A 15,679-nucleotide genomic window follows, 5' to 3' on the forward strand; every position below is an offset into this window, starting at 1 on the left:
CCATCCGCGTTTTGTTACTTGTTTAGTTGTTGATCGTGGTCCCACGAGTCCACTGCGCCAGTGACCTGCTTAGCGCAGCAAGGACTGGGATACTGTGGGGTGTTTACCGGTGCCCCACAGGCAACCGTTAGAGACTGGCGTGACTTAACGACCCGCCAGCCTTCCAGGTACATCGGCACGGTTCAGCGTTACACCTTCACCAAATGGAGTCGGTTTCCAATAGTTTTCCATGTTCACAGTCCACGATCATTGCAAGGGTCTTCATTAGGGGGAGGGGGTGTGGGGGGGGCTTTTGTACCTTAAACGTTCGAAGCCCAGCCTTAGTTTTGGCCTTCTGGACAAAACTTCGGCTTAGGTGCAGCTTCTTAGCCACATCCCGAACGGAGGCGTTTGGGTTCCGGTTGCAGGCCCCGACTACGCGGTTGTGATTTTTGGTGTTGTACGGAATATTTTTCCTTCACTTCTGGGCTTCCGATCGGTGATCGATCGTTCTTCGAACAGCTTAATCACTCGCGACACCGTGGAATTCGCGATTCCCAACGATTTGGCGATGGAACGATGCGAGAGATTCTCGTGCTCGTGATAAATGCGCAAAATTCTATCACGCACGAGCTGTTCTTTCGACTCCATTTCCACCGGTTTTGATCACAGAACTTTAAATCTTGCAGGATGTAAACAATGCACTATGAACTAAATCCACCCAAATTTTCATTAAATTCTACCCAACGGTTTATAAGTTAGAGCAATTTCATAATGTGGCAATTTCATCGTGAGCACCCTTTAGCCCTAATTTTTCTTTCAAAAGAGAAGTATTGGGCCAAAAAGTAGCGGAAATTGAAGGAGGAGGATGCGCCGACCGATGGGAGATACCAAGAATAAAGTAGAAATATCTCTTACAATAAAACGTTAATTTTATTTTCAATATTTTTCATGAATTAACATAACATTACCTTTATTTCCTTCATAGAAAGTATTTCGATCAAACGAATGGTTTTTTAGATACAGGCATTTGTAACTGTACCATTTCAAAATTCATCCTTACTCACACAATACTGGAGATCGACAATTTTCTTAGTAGTCTTTGAAGATTTTTCTGTTTCCTCTGCTGGTCACCCTGTATCGCCGCTGTCAACAATTTACCCCTAGAAAAGCCCACCCAGAGACAGCTGACAGGTGGTGGATCGAAGCATCCACCACACACAACTGTCAAAATCGGGGTCCACCCGTAGGTTGGACCTCACGGAGTCTGCGCCAGGCACCGATGCGCCACCTCGTGGTCGGTTCAAAAACTGCAGTGACACGCACGGCACGGGCTTTCTCCCCACACAGCAGCAGCACGGGCAGATTCGTTCCGCATGCAGACTTTCGGGCTGAAAAACATTATTGGGAATTCGAGCCAGCCAGCCAGCCAGCAATTGGTTCGCTGCATTGACCCGGAGTGGAAGTCGCCCGTGTGTGTCGCCGTTCGTCTCGCGTTGTCGCGCGGATTCCTTTTCTCTGACCTAGCCAGCTAGCCTGGGTGGGTTGGGTTGGAGTGAGTTTGAGTTTCAGTGTTTGAAGTGTCTGCTGAAGTTTTGAGTGCGTTGGTTGCCTACCTTCCGGAGTAGCACACGGGGCGCGGCGTTTTTCGTGTGTGGTTTTCCCCTTTTGGAACGAAGTGAAGTTTGTGTTCTTTTCCAAACAGGGCAAAAGGTCTATCACCTCCCAGTTTTTCTTCCGAAGAAGGTACTCCACAGGTTCCAGGAAAATTCCTTCGTTACCCCCATCGGAGGAAAAACCCTGAAAATCGGTCAGCGAAACGATTGTGGATAGTATTTTCTTTTACTCTCAAGTGGAATGAATCTAAAGTGTCACTACTGCAGTGGAGAATGATTTTCCCCACCCCAAAATAGTTAGTGGTGGGTCCTAGTGTTATTTTTTCGGTCCCTTTCCTCTTCCGAAGCAATTTCTACGACATGACCACACATCCCAGGTGTGGAGAGATGTGAGAACCTGTGCAATCTTCCGGAATCCCCCGAAATCCTAGATGAAACGAAATCCCGAGATCCCCTGCTTAGATAAATCGGGAAGAATCGAGTGATAGCATTCGTCGAGCTGGGCCAGGGAAAAAATAGATCAAAATCACTCACAAGAAAAAAACAGGGCGAGGTGTGTTGAAAGCATCCCAAAATCTGCAGAAAAAAGGCAACTGGGAAGGCTCTTCTCGAGTGAAGAAGTGTGACGTGTGTGATTCTGGCTGCTTCCAAGGGAAAATTCTTATCCTGGAGTAGCAAAAACAAGAGCGAAAAAAAAAATATAAACGCAACCTTCCCTACAAAAGTGCTCCCGACATCCACGAGCTTTCATGTCGTAAGCCTATTTGTGGTATTGGGCTCAGTGTGTATATGTGTTTGGATGTGTTTCTATGTTTGTGTAGCTTCAAGTGTGTTACATTCGTCGTGTACCATTTTTGAGAAGAGGGTGGGCCTCGATTCGCAAAATCCTTAACAGCAGCAGCAACAACAACATCAAGAAGAAAAAAAATCAGCGGTTAAAAAAATACCAAAAAAAACCTGCCAACCAGCACCGAATAAAACAACTCAACCTTGCTAGGCCGCACGCTTTCCAACATCAGAAGGAAAACCAACCGACGTCGTCGTGATAACCCGACGCCGCACCGTGAAGAACACAAACACACGACACGACGCTCTTGTTTTCACGAGGAACCTTCAAACCTTCACGGGGGAAAATTTTCGTGCTGTTGTGTTTTTTTGATCCACAGCAGTTATTGGTGGCCAAGGTGGAGTTTTTCTCCGTGCAAAAAAAGTGCTGGTTGAGCGCGCAAAAAATAAGTCTGTGTGTCACTGAGTAAAGGTGAAGGCTGAGCGAAAAGAAAAAAAATAACAAAAAAAAAAAAAATACAAAGAATCAAGGGAAACCCCTCGTGTGAGAATATGATAGTCGATCGTTGTTTTTGTTGAGTGACACAACGAATAATATTGTTGAGATTGGTTTTTTGGTGGTCCCTGTAAGTGTGGTGAGCTGTGAGTGGGTGGGAAATCGACGTTTTGCCGGAAATTCATATTCGGTGCAAAGTTGCTGCCAAAGTAAGATATTATTGGTTTTTTTTCTAGCGTGTTTACATGTTTGCTGCTGATCTAGATGGAAATCAGAGAATACGTCGATGGGTTTTGATGAGTCTCGAAATTCATGTTTATTTAACTTTTGGGATTGAAGCCTTTACTAACTATTTCTTGATTTAAGTCAATCATCTTCTCCTAATAGATATTATTTCCAGGTACTAGTAACATGAAAAGTTGTTTGCAATGCTTCATTATGATAAATATATTACTTTAATGATACAAATTCAATTTACTCTAAAGATTCCTCAATTGTCATCGAAACATACACGAAAAACAATTTTAAAGTGTTTTGAACACCTTCCATTACGGATATTTATTTAATATCGAATTGCTTTGCAGCCCTCAACTATCACGGTTGTATGTTTTTAGGGTTGTGTTGATGAAAAAAAAAATCATCGGTAGTTAAAATCTTTTGTTTAAATTTTCAAACATTTCTTTCAATGAGGTTCCATTCTATATCCACAAAATTTTTTTCTAAGTCATTAAAATTCGACTTGAATGATCTCTGTCTCATTTAAGTCCTTGTATGTACAGGTGAAATTTTTCCATCGCATCATTCGTCGAATAGAAGTGGTGGCTCCAGAGACTTACTTTTATCTTTAAAACATTCTTCATTTTTGAACTACTTACTGTTGTGCAGATTTCCATTATATTGCAAGAATGTAGGCATCACTTGCAATATAATGTACTGAGTATCAAGTTTAATACTCTTTTTTTATCTTAAAAAATCGATTCAATACACTTGACAGTAGACTGTAGTCTTACTTACAGTCTGTTAATTATTTGTGGATACTTGTTATACAAAATCATAAACAAACGATAGTTTTCTTAACTCTGAATCGACAAATTTTGATTAAAGAATTTCTTGCGCAGTAAATCAAAAATTATTTTAAAATATAAAAATTCGAAATTGTATACAGGATAAAAGAATTTGAAAATTATCATAACTTTCATATAAATAACTTTATTTGTGGTGATTTTTAAATTACTGTAACCTGGAATTTCCTTTCTGATCCCGTTTCTATGATTTTTTTTAAATATAAATACAGACCCCATTCGACTTTGGCAACACGCCAAAATCGAACGGATTTTTCTCAACTTTGTTTTCTTTTATTACTCATGAAAAAACTATTATTATTATCATCATTAAAATAATTTTCAGTCAACTTTTGACCATTTTTAGAATCCTTTGTGTCACAATCAGATTTTTCCAAAATCGAATGTTGCCAAAAACAAACGGGATCTGTGACGAAACCGACAAAACAGACTAAAATGACAAAATTGATCAAACTGAAAAAATAAACAAAATTGGCAGAAATGACAAAAGTGTATTTTGTCGTTATTGTTATTTTTGTCATTTTGCTGAATTTTGTCATTTTGTTCATTTTTGCATTTTTGTCCTTTTTTGGTCATTTTGTCGTTTTTGGCAATAGGTTAGTCTTGGCATTTTTGTCGTTTTTGTGATTTTTTTTTTAATTTTTGATAATTTTTTTTGAATTTTTGTTTTTTTTTAATTTTTGATATTTTTTTAAAATTTTTGATAATTTTTTTTCTCAATTTTGTAATATTCGCTAAATTGACCCATTTTTTCAAATTTTGTTTTTGTTGTTAAATTAGTCAATTTTATCATTTTTAGCATTTCTGTCAATTATGTTAATTTGGTTTTGTCAATTTTTTCATTTTTTTTCAATTGTAAATTTGGTAAATTCTGTTGAATTCGTCATTTTTGTCGATTTTGTCATTTTTGAGAATTTGAGGAAATTGATTAAAATGACGACATTTACAGAATTGACTAAATTTTAAAATATGATATAATTGTCATGATTGACAATGCAAAAAATTGTGTAAAATAACCTACCAGAAAAAATTTCAAAAATTAAAAAAATCTGACAAAAGTGACAAAACTGATAAAATAGACCAAATAAACATAATTGACATTAATGACAAAAGTGAATTTTATCGTTATTGTCATTTTGGTCATTTTTGTCCTTTTTGGTATTTTTTGTCATTTTTTTCATTTTTGTCATTTCTGCTGTTTTTATATATTTTGTAATTTTTGTGATTTTTTGACAATTTTGTTCATCAGTTTTGTAGTATTCTTCAAATTGACCCATTGCACCAATGCAAAATTTGCCTGTTTTGTTAAATTTGTCAATGTTATCATTTTTGTCACTTTTGGCATTAAATTAAAAATGCAAAGAAAAAGTTTAAAATTGACAATGCAAAAAATTGTTTAAAATTACCAAATTGAAATAAATTAGAAATTTTATATTTTTTACAAAAGTGACAAAACTTACCAAATTGAAAAAAATAATCAAACTGACAAAATAAACATAATTGACATAAATGACAAAAGTGAATTTTTTCGTTATTGTCATTTTGGTAGTTTTTTCCCTTTTTAATCATTTTTGTCATTTTTTTTTTCAATTTTTGTCATTTTTGCCACTTTTATAATTTTTGTCAGTCTTGTCATTTTTGAGATTTTTAAAATTTTTGATAATTTTGTTTATCAATTTTGTAATTTTTATAATTTTTTTTGTTAAAATTTGTAAATTTTATAATTTTTGTCATTTTTTTTCAATTTTGTCTATTTTGTCATTTTTGTCGATTTTGTCATTTTTGAGAATTTGACAAATTTGACAAAATTGACGACATTGACCAATTCAATAAAAAAAAATTCAAAATTGATCATGCAAAAAAAAAAATGTTTAAATTACCTAATTGAAAAAAAAAATAATTTTTTTTTAAAATTGACAAAAGTAAGAAAACTGACGAAAAAGACCAAATTGAAGAAATTGATCAAACTGACAAAATTAACATAATTGACATAAATGACAGAAGTGAATTTTGTCGTTATTGTCAGTTTTTTTTTCCTTTTTGTCATTTTGATCAGTTATGTAATTTTCGTCAAATTGACCCCTTTTGCAAAATTTGGGGTTTTTGTTAAACTTGTCAATGTTATCATTTTTGTCAATTTGTTCATTATGTGAATTTGGTTTTTTTACGGTTTGGTTGTTTTTTTTTTAATTTTCTCTGTCGTCAATTAGCTGACACGGTAAACTTGGTTGAGCCATTGAATTTTGCAAAAATATTGTACATATACATATGCAAAAAGAAAATAAATAATTATCTTTGTTCATGAAACTGGATTGGTACCGTAAAATGGGTGGAATCGGGACACAGGTTGGACTTTTTTGGTAATATTTCTGGCATATTATGTTAAGTGGACCTTAACAACTTAAGTCATCTTGAACTTGGGTCAGTGCGTTTATTTTCGCCTCGCAATTATTTTAAGCAATTTAACCCATTTAGGTCAGACTTCGTGCTAATTTTTTTTTCGGTTATTTCAATCCCCCTTGATTACCCTTTTTTGTCGCCCAATTATTCAAAGAAATTTTAATGGTACTGCCTTCCTCCAGGGGCAAAAATAATCGAAGAAGATTGAGAAGTTGAAGTCAAATCGGTATCGATTTTTGAATACGGCGAATGCGCCAAGACCTTTGTTTTGAGAAAAAACGCATTCCAAGTTTCAAAAAATAAAATCAATTTCCTGTTTAGCTGCGTACAATCATTTTCCTAAATAAGTCGCGAAAATGCTTTCAAATTGATTTAATTTCATCACCCGATCGATAAATACAGCTTTTCCGTACTAATTACTTCAAAAAATTAATAAATATAACTGTGGGCCCTTTTACCACAGACTGGTGCTCTCATTTTGTTCATTCGACAAATTGGAGCGCCCTTTTGAACTCCAGAATGACTGTTCGCCTTTTGGATCACTCATTAAAGAAGCAATATTCAAGTAAATATCGGCTTGAAAGCGGGTCCAAATGATCATATTAGCACAAACATTAGCACATTCAACGATCTTATAAATACTTACTTGTGCATCTCCTCGTCCTGGTAAACAAATTTCAAAAATTTCAATGCCCTTTTTCTTTCTCGAAATAACTATTGGCCTTTTTGTTCGCGACGAAATTTTGAGGGGAAATGGGCGAATGAACTGTGGGATTACACACTCATAAAAAATGCTATTCGCCTTATTTAAAAAATTAAATTTAACTTCACTGAAATAAGAAAAATTAAAAGGAGATCATATTTTCGGATGTAAAATAAAGAGTTTAACGCATTTATGTTATTATCTGGATTTGTTTACAGTTGGCGCATTCGCCGTATTCAAAAAACCATACCGAAATATTTGCTAGGATAAACTAAAAAATGAACTGCACTGATCAAAGAGAATTGGAATAAAATATTTTCATCGAATTTTGACTCATAAAACTTCAAATCAAAGGATTGTGAAATCAAATGGGTTAAACACCATTTTCATCGAGAAAAAATGACCTCAGTGGGTTGAACTCCTATTAAAAAAAAAGAAAAAAAAAGGATTATGGAATCTATTTTTTACATTGTGATCTTGAATTCAGATCAGAAATGAAATTAAAGAAATTCTTCGCTAATCCTTATCATTTTTCATTCCCTCTGTTTTAGATCTTGGATCATATTTTTGGCGAGACTAAAATTTATATTTTCCAAGCTTCTTGCGTTTTAAGATTTCATTGAATCAAATATATTTTTCTGACCTCTGATACTGAGTGTTGCATCAAATTATGAGTTTTAGTTCTACAAAGTTAACCCTATTTATATCCTAAGTTCCGTTTAGTTTTTAAGCATCTTAGCATAAAAGGAAGAAGTGGAGATTGGTTTTTTACAGTGATGCATTTCTCATGGAATCACAAAGTAGATAATATTCTATTCTCAAACTAACTCAATACGTTCTTATCGTTAAAAAAAATTAATTAATCAATTCATGGTTGTCTTATTCTAATTGGTTAAAAATCAGACGTTCTCTTGGTGTTATACCATAAATATGAACAATAGGTTTTATAATGGAATATTTCATTGTTATCTCTTTAGTTGTTTTAGATAAGTCAAAACTTTTACAGTCATATCGTAAAACATTATTTTCCTGGAGTAATATGACATTCTTTAATATGGCCGGAAAATTAACAAAACAAAATAACGGGGTAAATTGAGGTTATTGGAACATTTCTCGCACGTATCCGGGCCAGGCAAATCCGAGCTATTTCATCTAAATACTTACAATATCCGGGCATTTGATTTCAAAATTTTCAATAAAAATTCGGGCAATACTAAGCAAATTTGGGCTATGTTCAGGAAAAAGTCAACAAAAATCAAAAGAAAAGCACTTGAATTTTTTTTTTATCAAAACACTTCAGCAGATTTTGAATCGTATTTTAAGCATCCAGAAAAAATATGTTAAAACTTGCTCAAAAAATTTCGTTCTAACGCGAAAAAAAAAAATTGACTTAATAAGAGATTTATGTTTGATTTTGCGAATAAAGTGAATAAATTTGGAAAAAAAAATCCGGGTTTTTAATCCAAATCCGAACAACCGGGCCAGACGGCCGGACGTTTAAGTTTTTTTTAGATCAAATATCTGGACAAGTCCGGATAAAACTATCTGGCAGGCTTTGGGTAAATCAGCCTTAAAAATGTTAAAGTTATCTTTATTCTGAAGCAAAGTTGAGTATTTTCGGAAATATGCTCCTTACTAGTTTATTGCCCTTTTTCACCCCATATGTACGCTGAACAATTCACATCCAAGTATCCATTTCAGTGGTGCCATGTGAGGAGTGCATTGGCTATGAAAATAAGCGCCAAAATTTCCAACATGAAGCATCAGTAAGCTTGATTGCTTCTGGCTCATTTCTAACCTGGGTGATTTGAATGAAAAAAATTTGGAAAATTGGGTGCCATGACTTTTATTTGATGGGAATAAAACTAAAAATAAGCTATCAAATTTCACAAAAACATTTTCGAATTTATCTCTCTGCTGTGTTCTATTCTGCGCGAAAACAAACACAACAAAAAATTGCATACAAATCGAATAATACTTGCAGGAGTAGATCGTGTACGTACATATTCACGCCTCCATTTTGATATATAAGATTTAGTCAATTTCGTCAAGTTTGTCATTTTTGTTGATTTTGTCATTTTTAAGAATTTGACGAATTTGCCAAAAATGACAACATTACCAAAATCGACCAAATTAAAAAAAAATGATAAAATTGTCAAAATTGACAATGCAAATAATTGTTAAAAATTACAAAATTGAAAAAAAATATAATTAAAAAAAATTAATACATCTGACAAAATAGACCAAATTGACAAAATTGATCAAACGGACAAAATAAACATAATTGACATAAATGACAAAAGTGAATTTTGTCTTTATTGTCATTTTTGTCATTTTGGCCATTTTGATCATTTTTATATCATTTTCATCATTTTTGTAATTTTCGTCAAATTTGCCCACATAGCAAAACTTAACTTTTATGTTAAATTTGTCAATTTTATCATTTTTGGCCTTTTTTTGTCAATTTGGTTTTTTTACGGTTGTGTCAATTTTTAAATTTTTTTATCGTCAGTTTAGTAAATTTCGTCAAGTTTGTCATTTTTGTAGGTTTTGTCATTTTCGAGGATTTGAGGAATCTGACAAAAATGACGACAATGACAGAATTGACCTAATTCCAAAATATGATAAAATTGTCAAAATTGACAATGCAAAAACTTGTCTAAAATTACCAAATTGAAAAAAAACTAAAAATTTGATAAGAATTGACAAAAGTGACAAATAAATGACAAAAGTGAATTTTGTCGTTATTTTCATTTTTGTCATTGTGCTCATTTTTGTCATTTTTGCCATTTTTGTATATAATTGTCATTTATGTCATTTTTGTCAATTTTGGTCATTTTTGTAAATTTGTCATTTTTGTTATTTTTTCCATTTTTGTGATTTTTTTTCTCAAATTTTTGATAATTTGCCAAATTTGTCCGGATATTGCCCGGATTTTGACAGGTTTTTAGATAAAATTGCTCGGATTTATCCGGCTCGAATATGTCCGGTTAAAAAATCTGCCAACCTTATTTCAGGTCCTCAATTTCAGAAGAAAAATAGTAAAAATAAGTCAGGAAGTCTGTAACTGAAAACATACTGTGTACATCTAAGTCGAAAAAATCGATAAACTTTAGGAATCCATACTAGAAATTTATGAATCTACTTTCAAATAGGTCTTAAACGATTCAGCATGTTTCGATCAATATAAATTGATTAGAAAATCCGTGATTCATCCAATCCAAACCGAGGGGACCCTTTATCTTCCCTTTAGCATAATTATCGTCCGTCCGCTCCAATTCCATTTTTTTTAAATCTGCGAGAGCAAAAATTATTCTATAATCCCATTTTCCTCGCCCACAGATTTTATCAATCCGTCAACAATCAATGATTTTTATTGCCATCCGTGGTTCTCCTTTTAACTTAATTTTTTTTTTTGGGTTATGATTTTTGTTAATCTGGCACCTCAATCGTTAAGCACCATCGAAGGCGGAAAAGGGATTTGAATCGCTTCACGCTCTGAGAAAAAAAGGGATCATTTCTGTCCAACATAATTACTATCCCCCAATCTGAGGACGCAAACCGAACCTCAGGCCGAAGAAAACGGAACCGAAGACGTCGAAGGGCCTTAATCAACGACATCTGCGTTGAAATATTGCGGATCCATTTTCGACACCGGGCGGCGGCGGCCTCCGAAAAATTGCTTTCCGAAAAGTCTCTGAGCCTGAGCCGGGCTCGAGAGAATGCTCCGGAAATGCTGGCTGTCAGCATTTATCAATTTATTTTGCTTTTTCCCCCCGATCCGGTAAACTTGCGGGGATACTCGCTGTTGATGTGATGAGGGAAGGGGGGTCTGGAAGTAGTCGAGAACAGCTGTTTCCCCGGAACAAACTTGCGAGAAATATTACTTATTCAAATTTTAACCCATCGTCGTCGTCGTCGTCGTCTTGGTCTCATTGTTATCCGTAGGATTTTGGCCGGGACCTCCGGGGGTTGTTCGACACGTCACGTAAGGAAGCAAATTGCCATTGCTGCCTTATTGGCCTTCGAGAAGTTGTGGGTGGAGTCCGTGGGGGCGGAGTTGTTGGGTACCTCCCCTCCCTTGAGCCGATTCCTCGAAGAACTGACGCGGATAATGGAGTTGCTCGCCCGGAAGGGCAAATGTCAACATAAATTATCATTCCTTGGCCCGGTTTCCCGTTTTGCCATTTCGCGGCCACCCACACCGGAGGGAATTTCCACCGGGTCATATTGTCACTCGTTTACTTCCGACATGGCCAAGGTTACCTGAACTAGGGAGGGAAGGGGTCTTAGACAAATAATGCTGATTTCTTAGAACCCAGACAGTCAGACGACCGGAAATCGAAAGCGTTCAACCTAAAGATCCATGAAACAAATCGACTCAGAATTAATCAACATTGAATCGAGTTTTGTTTTATGACGTCATCTAAATTTCTAACTTTCTCTTGACAGAGGGAAAAAAATGTTCGAAAATCATCATTTCCTAAATTATTCCCAGCCATACATTTGGGTCACCGAAGTGAAATTGAAAGGTAAATAGTCAAGCCAAAAGTCAACAAAAGCAGAGAGAGAGCCAACAGATATTATTACTATTTGGTTTTCCCAAATGAGCTTTCCCGTTACGCGATTTTCCCTCACTGAAAACAGCTCACAAACAATCAAAAAACGACCTGACTACACACCATCATCATCATGGGTACTAATTTAGCTCCAGCAGTGTACTGATTGTTTTCCACACGAATACCAACTGACTGTTTTCGGTGGCATTGATGGGCTGAACTGTTTCACTCGAAGGATGTAACGACGACGGCCATGGGCCAAGACCACCCCGCCCCACCCCCAAAATGGATTTACTTATATTTGCCAGTCGAACAGCCGCCGGGCCAGGCCACCAGAAAAAAAAACCGTGTGATTGATTGCCCCTGGAAATGTCTTGGAGTCGCGCCACCCCCTTCTTCAATGCATTTGCTGGTTCACGAAATGCCGATATTTCTGCTCGATATTGAAGCCATGTTCGGAGAAGAATGACACTGAACACGTTTCGGACAGAACAAAAAAGTTTTCTTAGATTTTTAACCTTGAAATATGACTTTTGATTGTTGGTCTTCGTTTATTTTGTATTTTGAAAGTTGATTTTTGAAAACAGAACCACCAATGTTGACCCCTGACTTTTGACTTTTTTGAAGACTCTTCAAAACTAGTAAGATCTTAGAGACTCTTGATGATCCTTGAAGACTTTTGAAGACGTTTCACTTTTTAGGAATCTCCTTAAGATTCCTGAAGTTTCTAAATGGCTTCATCAGATTGGAATATTTTTAAAGACTCTTGGAAACTCTTGAATACCCTTGAAGACTCTTGAATACTTTGGAAGATTCTTGAAAGATCATTGAAGACTTTTGTTGTCTCTTGAAGACTCTTGTAGAGTTTTGAAGACTCTTAGAGACCCATTAAGGTTCTTAAAGACTCTTCATGACCCTTGAAGGCTCTTGATGACTCTTGGGTACTCTTGGTGGCACTTAAACCTATTGGAGACTCGAGAAAGCCCATGCTGACTCTTGGAAACCCTTCAAAACCTTCAAGACTTGAAGACTCTTGAAGGTTCTTGAAAACTTTTGAAGACCCTCGTAGACCTTTGAATATTTTTGAAGGTTCTTGAAGAAATTTAGCGACGGTCAAAGTCTCTTAAAGACTCTTGAAGACAGCTTTCGAAGTCTCTTGAAGACACTTCAAAACTATTGAAGACCCTTAAAGGCCCTCGCACTTCCTTGTAGAGTTTTCGCGGCCTTGCAAGCTCTAGATAATTCTTGAAAAAAACCATCGAAGACCCTTGAAGACTCTTGAAGACATTTGAAAACCCTTGAAGATTCCTTAAGACTTTCGACAGCTCTTTGAGACTCCTAAAGACCCTAGTTTGTCCACAATAGTTCCGTCTAATTTTGATCCTTGAAATCTTGATTTGAATTGACTTTTGTTCTTAAATTTCAATCTATTTATTTTTAGTTTTTTTTTCTTGACTCCTAATTCTTGACTTATGAAGACCCTTGAATATTTTTAAAAATCCTTGAAAACTTTTGGGGAATCTTGAAATTTTCAAGAATCCTAAAGATTACAAAAAACCGTCGAAGAGACTATAAGAAACTTAAGAATTTCGAAACCCATTCAAGCTCCTCATCCCGAAAGACTCGGTAGGTTCTTGATGGCTCTTGAAGACACTTGAAAACTCCTACTGACCCTTAACTCTTGAAGACTCTCGACAGCACTTGAAGATTCTCTTGAAGACTCTGTCGAAGATTCTTAGCGACTCTCAAAGACTTTTGAAAAATCTTGGAAAATTGAAGTTTCGAAGACTTTTAAAAACACCTGAAGATTTTTGAAGACTCCTCAAGATGCTGGAATATCTTTAAAGGACTCTCAAATGATCTCGAAGTATATTGAAGACACCCTGATACTCCTTAAGACTCCTTAACATTCTTGAAGATTCTTGAAGTTTCTTTATGGCTTTATCAGATTTGAATGTTCTCAAAGACTCTTGAAAACTTTTGAAGACTCTTATAAAGTCTTGAAGATTCTTATAAAGTCTTGAAGACTCTTATAGAGTCTTGAAGACTCTATGAGACTCCTTAAGGTTCTTAGAGACTCTCGATGACCCTCGACTGTTGTTGAAGACTCGAGAAAGCCTATGCTGACTCTTGGAAACCCTTCAAGACCTTCAAGACTTGAAGACTTGTGAAGGCTCTTGAAAACTTTTGCATCCCTCGAAGACCTTTGAAGATTCTTGAAGGTTCTTGAAAATATTTAGCGACGGTCAAAGTCTCTTAAAGACTCTTGAAGATAGCTCTCGAAGCCTCTTGAAGATCATTAAAAGCTATTGAAGGCCGTTGAGTATACTTTGAATATCCTTGAAGGTTCTTAAAAAAATTTAGCGACGATCAAAGTTCCTTAAAGACTCTTGAAGACCGCTCTCGAAGTCTCTTGAAGACCATTTAAATCTATCGATGAACCTTAAAGGCCCTCGCACACCCTTGTAGAGTTTTCGCGGCCTTGGCCTTGGTCATTTGAAGACTCTCGAAGAATCTGCGAAAAACATGGAGACTGTCAAAGATCCTTAGAGACTCTGTATTACTTGAAGAGTCTTGAATAATCTTGTATAATCTTTAAAGACTTTTGAAAACCCCTAAAGATTCTCGAGGATACTGGATAACTTCGAAAACTCCCGAGATCCTTGAAGTTTCCAAAAGACTCTGATGATAATTGATTGATGAATTTTGATGGCTTATGAAATGTCTTGAAGATTTTTGAAGACTCTATAACACCATTTGATGAATGTTTAAAAGTTTAGAAGTTATTGAACAATCATCAAATTTCAAAGACCAAATGCCAAAAGTCCCTGAATATTCTTGACAAATTTGGAGGAATTGTGAAGATGGCTTGAAGGCTCTTTGACATCCTTGTAGTACCTTGACTCTTAAAGTATTTTCAAAGGTTCTTGAAATACCATTGAAGACTTTTGTAGTCTCTTGAAAACACTTAGAAACACATTATGGTTCTTAAGGACGCTCGATGACCCTTGAAGGCTCTTAAGACTCTTGGGTACTCTTGATGGCACTTAAGACTATTAGAAACTCGAGAAAGCCTATGCTGACTCTTAGAAACCCTTCAAGACCTTCAAGATTTGAAGACTTTTGAAAACTTTTGAAGACCCTCAAAGACCTTTGAATATCCTTAAAGGTTCTTGAAGAAATTTAGTGACGGTCAAAGTTTCTTAAAGACTCTTGAAGACAGCTCTCGAAGTCTCTTGAAGACCATTTAAAACTATCGATGATCCTTAAAGTCCATCGCACACACTTGTAGAGTTTTCGCGGTCTTGGCCTTGGTCATTTGAAGACTCTTGAAGAATCTAAAAGAAACATGGAGACTGTCAAAGATCCTTAGAGGCTCTCTAAGGATTGAAGATTCTTGAATAATCATGTAAAAAAAAGACTCTTGAAAACCCCTAAAGCTTCTTGAGGGTTCTGAAAGACTTCGGAAACTCCCGCGACCCTTGAAGTTTCCAAAAGACTCTTCAAGCCTATTGAAGGTTCTTGATGAATTTTGATGGCTTATGAAATGCCTTGAAAATTCTTAAAGACTCTTTTAAACCATTTGAAGAATCTTTAAGAGTTTAGAAAATTTTTAGGGACTGTCTAAAACTCGAACACTTTTTAATAATATAGAACAATCATCAAATTTCAAAGACCAAAAGTCAAAAGTACCTGAATATTCTTGACAAATTTGGAGGAATCGTGAAGATGGCTTTATGCCGCTTGAAGATCATAGGTCGTAAAAGGCTCTTTAACATTCTTGAAGTACCTTTACTCTTAAAGTATTCTAAAAGGTTCTTGAAGTACCATTGAAGACTTTTGTAGTCTCTTGAAGAGAGTCTTGAAGACTCTTAGAGACTTATTATGGTTCTTAAAGATGCTCGATGATCCTTCGAGGCTTTTGATGACTCTTGGGTACTCTTGATGGCACTTTAGACTATTAGAAAATCGAGAAAGCCTATGCTGACTTTTGGAAACCCTTCAAGACCTTCAAGACTTGAAGACTCGTGACGGCTCACGTAAACTTTTGAAGACCC

General features: G+C 35.7%; 1 protein-coding gene across 4 annotated transcripts in view; it reads left to right on the forward strand.

Annotated features, from left to right (window-relative positions):
• Positions 1-1,214: 1,214 nt before the first annotated feature.
• The window catches only part of LOC129749259 (atypical protein kinase C), a 438,832-nt gene continuing 424,367 nt past the window's right edge, over positions 1,215-15,679 (forward strand). The window contains exon 1 of one of the 4 annotated variants that reach the window (XM_055744189.1): positions 1,215-3,086. The gene's annotated coding sequence lies outside the window, so the exon portion shown is untranslated. The remainder of the gene's footprint in view (positions 3,087-15,679) is intronic. The other 3 variants (XM_055744187.1, XM_055744191.1, XM_055744190.1) reach the window with 3 other exon arrangements.

This window comes from Uranotaenia lowii, chromosome 2 (assembly GCF_029784155.1).
Source record: "Uranotaenia lowii strain MFRU-FL chromosome 2, ASM2978415v1, whole genome shotgun sequence".
In the NCBI taxonomy this organism is placed as follows: domain Eukaryota; kingdom Metazoa; phylum Arthropoda; class Insecta; order Diptera; family Culicidae; genus Uranotaenia; species Uranotaenia lowii.